Genomic DNA, 8,653 nt, shown 5'->3' on the forward strand with positions numbered 1-8,653 from the left:
TGAATGACCTACATGCAAGGCACATATTCTCATGAAATTTTATGTGAAGCTACAAAGTATTAAGAGACTGAGAAGTAAGATTTCTCTTTTTGCTATCTTTTCAACACTGATTCCATTTAATATTTGGAAGCTCTGTGAAGTCCATCTGGCTGCAAATGCTCTAGGCATATGTTTTAATGAATTTAATGAATTAATGAATAAACTCAGTATTTCTCTTTCATTTTAGAGGCATCAAGGGTGAGGACCATGTAAGATGCAAAGCTAAGCTGTCAGAAGAGATGCAACCATGGTTTGAGCAGAGGAGCTGTACAGCCACACAGTTACCACAGCCACACAACAGATGCAAAAGCAAATGCCATGCTGGTAGGAGTAATAGGGGAATCAAAGCATGAGTGACTGACACTTTGAACCAGGTCCTTTTCCAACTTTAACATTCTCCTATCTCAGGTCTGATTCCAGAGAAGCAAACCGAATTGCTAACTGAGATAATCATGTCCCCAAATCAGACCATTTTCTTTGCCAGTGACAAACAATTTTTCAACACACCTATGTTTCTACAAAGCTGTGTGAAATATTTTTCTAGCATTTGTAAAGTCATTCAATATTTATTGTTATTGAGCTGTAGATGGAACACATACATAATCCCTCTCTAGGATAGTCAAAGATAACAACAATGTAATATTTTTTTAAATATCCCTAAATATAGCAAATGCTTGTAATTTCCCTTCAAGTGATAGTTGTCATGGCTCAGTAAAATACTTCAGTGTAGTCTGTGCTCTTTCCTTCTTTTCTGTAAATGCAATGCAAATGAACAAGAAACCAAGTGGAAATAAGGCCTCTGTGAGTTGTATGTTAATTCTTAAGGCAACATAATTGTGCAGTACCCAACATCAAAACTGAAACATGATTTCAGGTGTTCTTTCCTAAAATAAGCATCACAATGTTTATTCTGTATGAGTATGTGCATGAAGGATGCTAGGGTGGAGGTAGCTGATCAAACTGAGTTGGGTTTACTAATAGCATAACATACAAAGCTACTTCATGAAGTATTAACATTTTGGATAACTGAGAAAGAACTTGCCCTGAGTTTACAAGACATGACACACATCTAGTAAAAAAAGTGTACTCTAAATCAATCAAAAGTAGACAACTTCAATATATTCTTGATGATAAGCTGAATTTGGATTGCATGGTGAAGAAACCTCTCAATGGAGACTGTCCCCTGGAGGAGACAATAGGCCAAGTTCAAGCCAATATACATGGAAAGAAGTGAAACAACACACTACTTAACTACCCCTAAAGAGTGAGTGTTACAAAATCCACACCAGTAAGACAAACACTATTAATTTGTCTTCCTTTACTACATTAACATTCATGGTGAAATTCATCAAAGAGAGGAACATGACGGAAGGCCATGGATTACTTAATTATAATTAAGCCTTCAGAATGGCCTATCTCAATTAAAGTCCATCAATTTTGCCAAGAACATACATTAGCTATAAGAAGTTGTTCTTTTCTCTTAATTTAGAGGGGGAAAAAAGAACCCCACACCATTCTTTATCACATCAGAGTTCATTTTCCAAATCCAGGAGTAGCATGACGTTCAGCAGTATGTAAATGTTTAAAAAGTAAAAGTTCTAAAACCTTCTCTCACAATACCATTTATATATCTTATAATGATAAGTGTGAATGCAGATAAAGGTTAAACATGCTATGGAGAACAAACAGCGCATTCAGTAAAGTAAACACTTTGAGACCGAACATCAAGGTATATTAATTTAACATTTTACTGTGTGTTTTCATGACCGTAACCATATTCCTCTGGACAGGTTTTCTTCCATGCTAACTATGTAACACTTCAAAAGTAGCATCTTGTCCTGCAAGATTAAGAGTAAAATTTTATGCAGCTCAAAAACCCTAGCTTTCACACTCTTTTATTGCAGCTGCCCGTTTAAATATTATGTTTTGTAAAACCAGCATAGTTTCACATAGCTTTACTTGAAACATGCTCTCAAATAGGCTTATTTTATTACTACATAGTAGTATCTGTTCAGTTTATACAGGCATATCAGAGTTTTAACTTGCTTAAGAACACAACAGGGGACTTCATATGAAGTTACTAGTCTAGCCAGGTGTGTAAAAATCTAAAAACAGAAACCTAATGTAATTGCCTGTTTTCCTTCCATCACAGAAGATACTGTTATCTGCTGGGGATCGTACATGCAGTGACCCATTTTCCCTGTACAGCCAGCCCTCAAAAGCCCTTTTCATGACCACTGATGTGAGAAACATGACATGATGCTGTTTTGGGCCTAAGTTGTTCATATGGGTGAGAATGGCACGTGATTCACCAAAATAAAATTAAACCTTTTTTTGGACAGAGGGATGTAATGTGGGTATGAGTCTGTTCTGAAGAACTTAAACGGCACTGAAACTGAGTAAATAAATATATGAAGTAACATCTCAAAAACTAAAGAGATACAAGAAGTCTTGACTCCAGTTCATTTACTAAACAGCTCAGAAACCTCTGACTATTCTCATCACATATTAATGTCCAACAGCTAGGCCAATGTCCAAGTGTTTAACAGGGAAATTTCTTTTATTGTAGATACCAAGTTATAAAAGGGCATATCTGCAAATGAAGCTTAACTGCTTCAAATTTTAATGTAGTATTGAACACAAAATAAATCTAAACTCACTTATTGCTAACAGAAATTCTGAGTTTATGAATTTGTGTTTCTGCCAAAATGAAGACCAGGTATGACTAGTAACAAATGTGCAGCCAGCTACTTGAGCCAGTAGTTTTTTCATGGATCTTCATTTTGTTTCACAATGAAACAAACATTGTAGTTTAGCACCAACCAACTCAAAATAAACACTTTCTTTTACACAGTTGTTAGCTCTATGAACATCTCCAACTCAAATATAAGCCACAGAATGACATTCTCGTGAAAATTTCATTTATTACATTCCTAGCAAGCAATCTCTTTAAGTAATGTCTCCACATGAAATCCATCCCAGCTCAGTTGCAGGCCAACAAGACCAGGACTAAGAAAACAGCTAAGGTATATACACCAGCACACACAAAAATGGTAAGGAATAGACAGAATTACTAGAGGTGGTGTCTATGAACTTTTAGTGATTTTGTTCAGCTTATGCTCAAGCACCTCACTGTAAAAAGTAGTAGGATAATCTAAAAAATCAACACTGGACTCCACAAAGAAAACTCTGTGTATTTACACCTGTTTCAGCATCCTTGGTGTAACAGTGCAGGTGTTCAGACTTCCCCTTACTAAACATGACTATAACACATATAAGCCACTTTTGATGTGAGAGTTTAATAGCTGTGGAGAAATTTTACCTTTAAGAAATATTTAATGTTGAAATGTTAAAAAAAATTATATAATACAGATAGACACAACCACCTCATACAGACTTGATTCACCCATATATTAATTCAATGAATATGAGTTACATTTTCCATGCCTGAGCTCACTGCTGTGTTCACCATTGCCCCAAACCAAAACAGAGCCCGGAGACAGCAGCCAGTTTTCACAGGACTGTCTGGCTGTAACAGGCTGTGCTGGCTGCCTTCCACAAAGTCCATCTGGCACTGAGCACAGAATACGATCTGGGTTCCCAGCCCTAGAGCAAAAGTGGAGAAATGCTGCCTACTTTTGCAGACGAACTGGCTGGAAAGGGTTGTTGGTATGATTTAAAATAGTATACAAAACCTTGTTTATGCTGCTGCTTTGGTTGTCCCTAGACAGCTTTTATAGCTATACGGCATTACTTAGGGTGTCTAGAAGTGCTATCAAAGGAATTAGGAGAGGTGACCCCACAAATCCAGAAACTGTGAAAGCTCTGCTCAGCTGTACAAAGGCTTTGATACAACTGTCTGAATAAGAATTTATTCTGAGAGACTCCTCACACATTAATTACTAAATAATAAGACAAAAGATACAGCAATCCTTCGATGAATCACTAGTTTGTGGGCTTCAGAAAAAACCCAGAACTTGAACTCTCATTAGGAATAAAACATTACTACCCTTATGACACTTAATTCCCAAGTTACCTACAAGACTGGTACACAGCAAATGTCTTTTTTCCTGAATAGGCATTACAGCACACAGTACCCCTGTGAAAGACAACAGAGATCCAATTAAGATTTCTAGGCTCTCTGAAACAGTGTTCTGGTAGTTTTTAGAAGCTTACATGACACAGCTTAGCCTACCTGCTGAAGGAAAGGAAATTTTTGCAACTGTCATGCTTTGCTTAACAATGTGACTACTTTCTAACCAATTTAGGAAAGATGACAAAAAAAAATCTCAGAAAAAACTGACATTCCTACACATTTCATTACAACTGGACAACCAAACCAGTGATTCTGATGAAAGAAAACCTGCAATTAAAGTTCAACTGTTAATAATTGTTTCCGAGTATGGAATGCTTGCTTAACAAGTGGAAGCCAAACTACGATACTTCTAATTAGGAAACAAAAGAGACTGAGAGGTTTTTCACGAACAGCATTCCCCTAAAAACACAAACACGTTGTTAATAAGAACTATTTTCTGAACTCTAAAATATCCCTGAACTTTTTCCCTAATTCTGATGCTAAGCACAATATGGGATATATCGCATTGGTCATTTATCTTATTGTCTTTTTTTTTCTTTTTTTTTTTTCATTTTAAAAAGAAATAATATTCAAAAGTAAAATACACACCTAGATGTTGCCATATACCTATAATTACTTTCAATATTGGGATTAGGCAGCACTGATAACACAAGGTCAGACAATCAGGTAAGACCAATAAGACCATAGTTAAATAACTTCACTTTTCCTATTCACAAGTTCTAGGGTGGGCACTCTTCTTCCCTACCCCAACTCCTGAATCCTTTTGTCCAAGACAGCGTGGAAGTAGAATGATCTTCATACCATTGGTGGGCTGACAAAGACCAGTCATGGTGTAACACTGGAAAGACAGCTACTTCATAGTAGCCTGTAAATTTTCCTTATAAATGATAGAGATGGGTGAGCTGAAATAATCATTCAGCTGAGCTCATTTTGTTGTTGTTATTCAAGTTACAGTTTAGAATCTAAGACTAGTGAAGTTTCATATGTTTCTAGATATCTAGAAAATATTTATACCTTTAAGTTTCCCTTTTCCTGGGTCTGTAGTAATATTTTCTTTTGACAAAGAAATTACAGCCATTTTGGATATAGCCTTCACCATAACCACCTATACCTTTGCGCAATATTTATGAACTCAAAGTTGCTTTTAATTTCTTAGTCAGGACCTGTGATATTTTCTCTTTTGAAATGTCAAAGTGTTCTTTCAATTGATTTCCAAGCTGTGAGGCCAAAAAAGGTAGTTTGACCTGAATGCTGAAGTGCTGGAAGCAGAAGTGAAGAGAGAGAGGCTTTATTATGACACTAAGTGCAAAATAGATTTTGCTGAATTCCAACAGCTGTGAAAAACACAAACAACAACAACAAAAGGTTACTTTGTAGCTGAAGCAAGGGGAGGTGTAAATCCACAATTACCCCAAAGCCACAATCCAATTAACAACATTAGCAGAACGTGAGAATAATCTTGTGTTTGATATAGTTACCTACCACAAGCAAATTGGATACTGACCATAGTTCTGCTATGCAGACTTCTGAGATATATATTAGGTTTTTTCAGCTACAGGTTTTGCAACGACCACTGACTACAGTTCCACAGTAAGTTAAATCATGTTTTTTGGATTTGCAATAGCAGAGAAACTTGTCAAGTACAGGGCAAATATTTGTATATTTGCAATGCTGCTTTTTTAAATACTAATTAACTTGTAAGGTGAGACATACTAGGCAGGCATAACCGGACATGCAAAATTGAGTGCAAAAAATTAGTCTATATGATTGAGTAGTTAGATACACGCCAGAGAAGAAAACCATGCCAGTCGTTCTTGACAAAGTAATTTTTAGTACCATCTGAAATGAAGCACCACCTGTACATCAATTTATAAACCTTAACACTTACTTTAGAAAGAGGTATCTGAGTGAACACAGCTTAAATTAACAGATTCATGAATTAAAAAGTTTATTTCTTGAGTACAGCTATGGGTCTCTGATCCCATTTCAAACTACACTTTTTTTTAAACACTGGATTATTCTTGAGAGGAAGATTGACAGCTAATTGACAAACCATGAACACAAGTGAATGGAGCTACAGTTACCATTAAGAAACAGTCATATTTGTAGTAATGTATTTGCTTTCAGCCATCTGTATTACAAGATTCCTTTAAAGAGTAAAACGATAAAATTATACTTGTGTGAAAAATGTAACTGTTTCAAATAGTATGAAGTTTTATCAATACAGTTTTATAACCAATTTTTTGTTACATGTCATGTAGCACATACAGGTACATATACACATGCATGTCCTGGTATTTCATGTCCTCTCGGATTTTGTCATTCTGTGACAGTGAAACAGAAAAAACCTTAAAAATTAATATTATTTATTAAAAAGCATTTTATATACCAAACTCTGCAAGTACATAAAGTAACAACATTTACAACAGCAAAAAGGGAGAAGTATATTTTCACTACAGCAGGAGTTTTATTACTCTGTTCAGATTTCAGTGTAAATTATCTGATGTTCTTATAATAAAATATTTTTCAATGATCTAAAGCCCTAAATACTGAACATTTTAAATTCATTACACACTATTGCTCCACAGCATTACATGTTAACATTGCTCTTGAGATAAAGAGAACATCTCATCAAATTTTTAAGAAAACAGAATTCAGGCTGGCATGCATTACTTGAGGGGAACTTATTTACATTCCTTTTTTATTCTTCTTTTCCTAATTTTTTTTTTTATTTAATCTCTCTACTCATTCCTCTACAAGCTAATTTAGTAACTTTCATTATGGTGGAAAACTCAAATCTACACCAGAATTCTCTCAATGGAAAAGAGGTATGTCTTATCTTCTTCCCAGTACAATGTCTCTCATTTGGTCTTTGTTTCTGCTAATTACCACTTAAGATTACAAAGAAGCAGTCCTTTGGAGAAGGGGACTAAGGAAAAGGACAGGCCTAACATGACTGAACAAAAAATTCAAAATAGAAGCGAATGTATAGAAAAAAGGGCCAAAATCAATTCTAAATGAAGTTTTGCTGCGCTGTTTTTAATCTTCATATCAATATTCTAGAATAAGCCTATATTTTTTCAGAATTGTACAGCTGAGTTATTAAAAAAAAAAAGTTGTGTTGCCCAGAGCAATTTTTGCATGGTATATTAGGTCTAGCTAGCTCACTGGAAGAAGTACTGCTGACATGACATAGAAACTGAGCAAAATGAACCCTTTACCAGAACAAATTTGAGAATAAAGGAATCGCTCCATGTTTAGAATATAAAATTTGAAAGTAGACACACCTGACAAATAGGAATTTATTTCACAATACCAAATGCTTTGAATCCATGATTTATGAAGGCTGCTATGGCAGTCACTTATTTAAATTCACTGTTTAATTCACTGGCAGATACCTCCTAATTATTAGAATATAAGAGTGAGAACATTTTTTTCAATGGATGTGCTATGTCATTAAACATCTTGTACTTCCAACAGCTATCAAATTTGTGATGATGTATTTTATAAAGTTCTCTTTAGGATGGCAGGCATTGACTTAATATACCATAAAAGCCACTAGCTAAAAATTTTATGTTATGACACAAAATTTCAGACCTATTTGCTGGGCTATCCTTAGCAAGTATTCCAGTCTGCAATGAATACAAATCAAATACTGCTGTCAGCAAGACAACTGGCATTTCGAGTTCCTTCCATCAGCTGCCTCTGAAAAAAACCACCCAAATAGTCAAGAACTGAAAAGTTCCAGGACTGCAAAAACCAGTACAAGTCTTACAGACATTCAGAATGATCATTACATTCAAGCTTATACAGAAATATTTAAATGCTAGCTTTACTAAAGCAGGTATAAAAACTAATACCTAGAAGATGAAAAATCAATAGAACATTGAATGTCCATGTATTCAGGACAAGGAAACCTGGGAATTATTACAGGTCTAATGAAAAATTCTCTTAAGATGTAATAAGTGCTTGTTCATGTGAGACTTTCACATTTGCACGCAAGGAAGTTAAAAGAATACTGAATTGTGAAACTGCAGTATGTTTTCAGCTCAGAAAGAATAGAATAAGCTTAGTCATATTCTACAAATACCCATAGTCAGAGCTGTTCAAAGCTCAATTATTGTGCCTAAATTCATAAAAAAACAAAGTTGTACTTTCATTACATGTTTTGGAATAAAAACAATAAACAGGCCACTGTAGACAAATACGCTTTTAGTCAAAGGTAAAGGCCATATAATGAATTTCGTTAACACAATGGATTGACATACAAAGTAGATATCTGAAAGAGCAGATACAATACTTCATGATGAATTATTCTCCTTTCTTTGCAGTAAGGAACAGAGAAGAAATAGCTTTTCTTTAGTAGATCACAGCTTTGCACAGATGAGGGCACTTTGCAAGTATGTACTGTTAATTTGGGCAAAGTTGTTGAAAAGCAAAAACCTTAAATGGTTTATTAACTTATTCAGAAAAAGGCACAATACTGATGTTAACAAAAAATTTTATAGCATTCATACA

Source organism: Pterocles gutturalis, unplaced genomic scaffold (genome assembly GCF_000699245.1).
Source record: "Pterocles gutturalis isolate BGI_N339 unplaced genomic scaffold, ASM69924v1 scaffold9063, whole genome shotgun sequence".
In the NCBI taxonomy this organism is placed as follows: Eukaryota; Metazoa; Chordata; class Aves; order Pterocliformes; family Pteroclidae; genus Pterocles; species Pterocles gutturalis.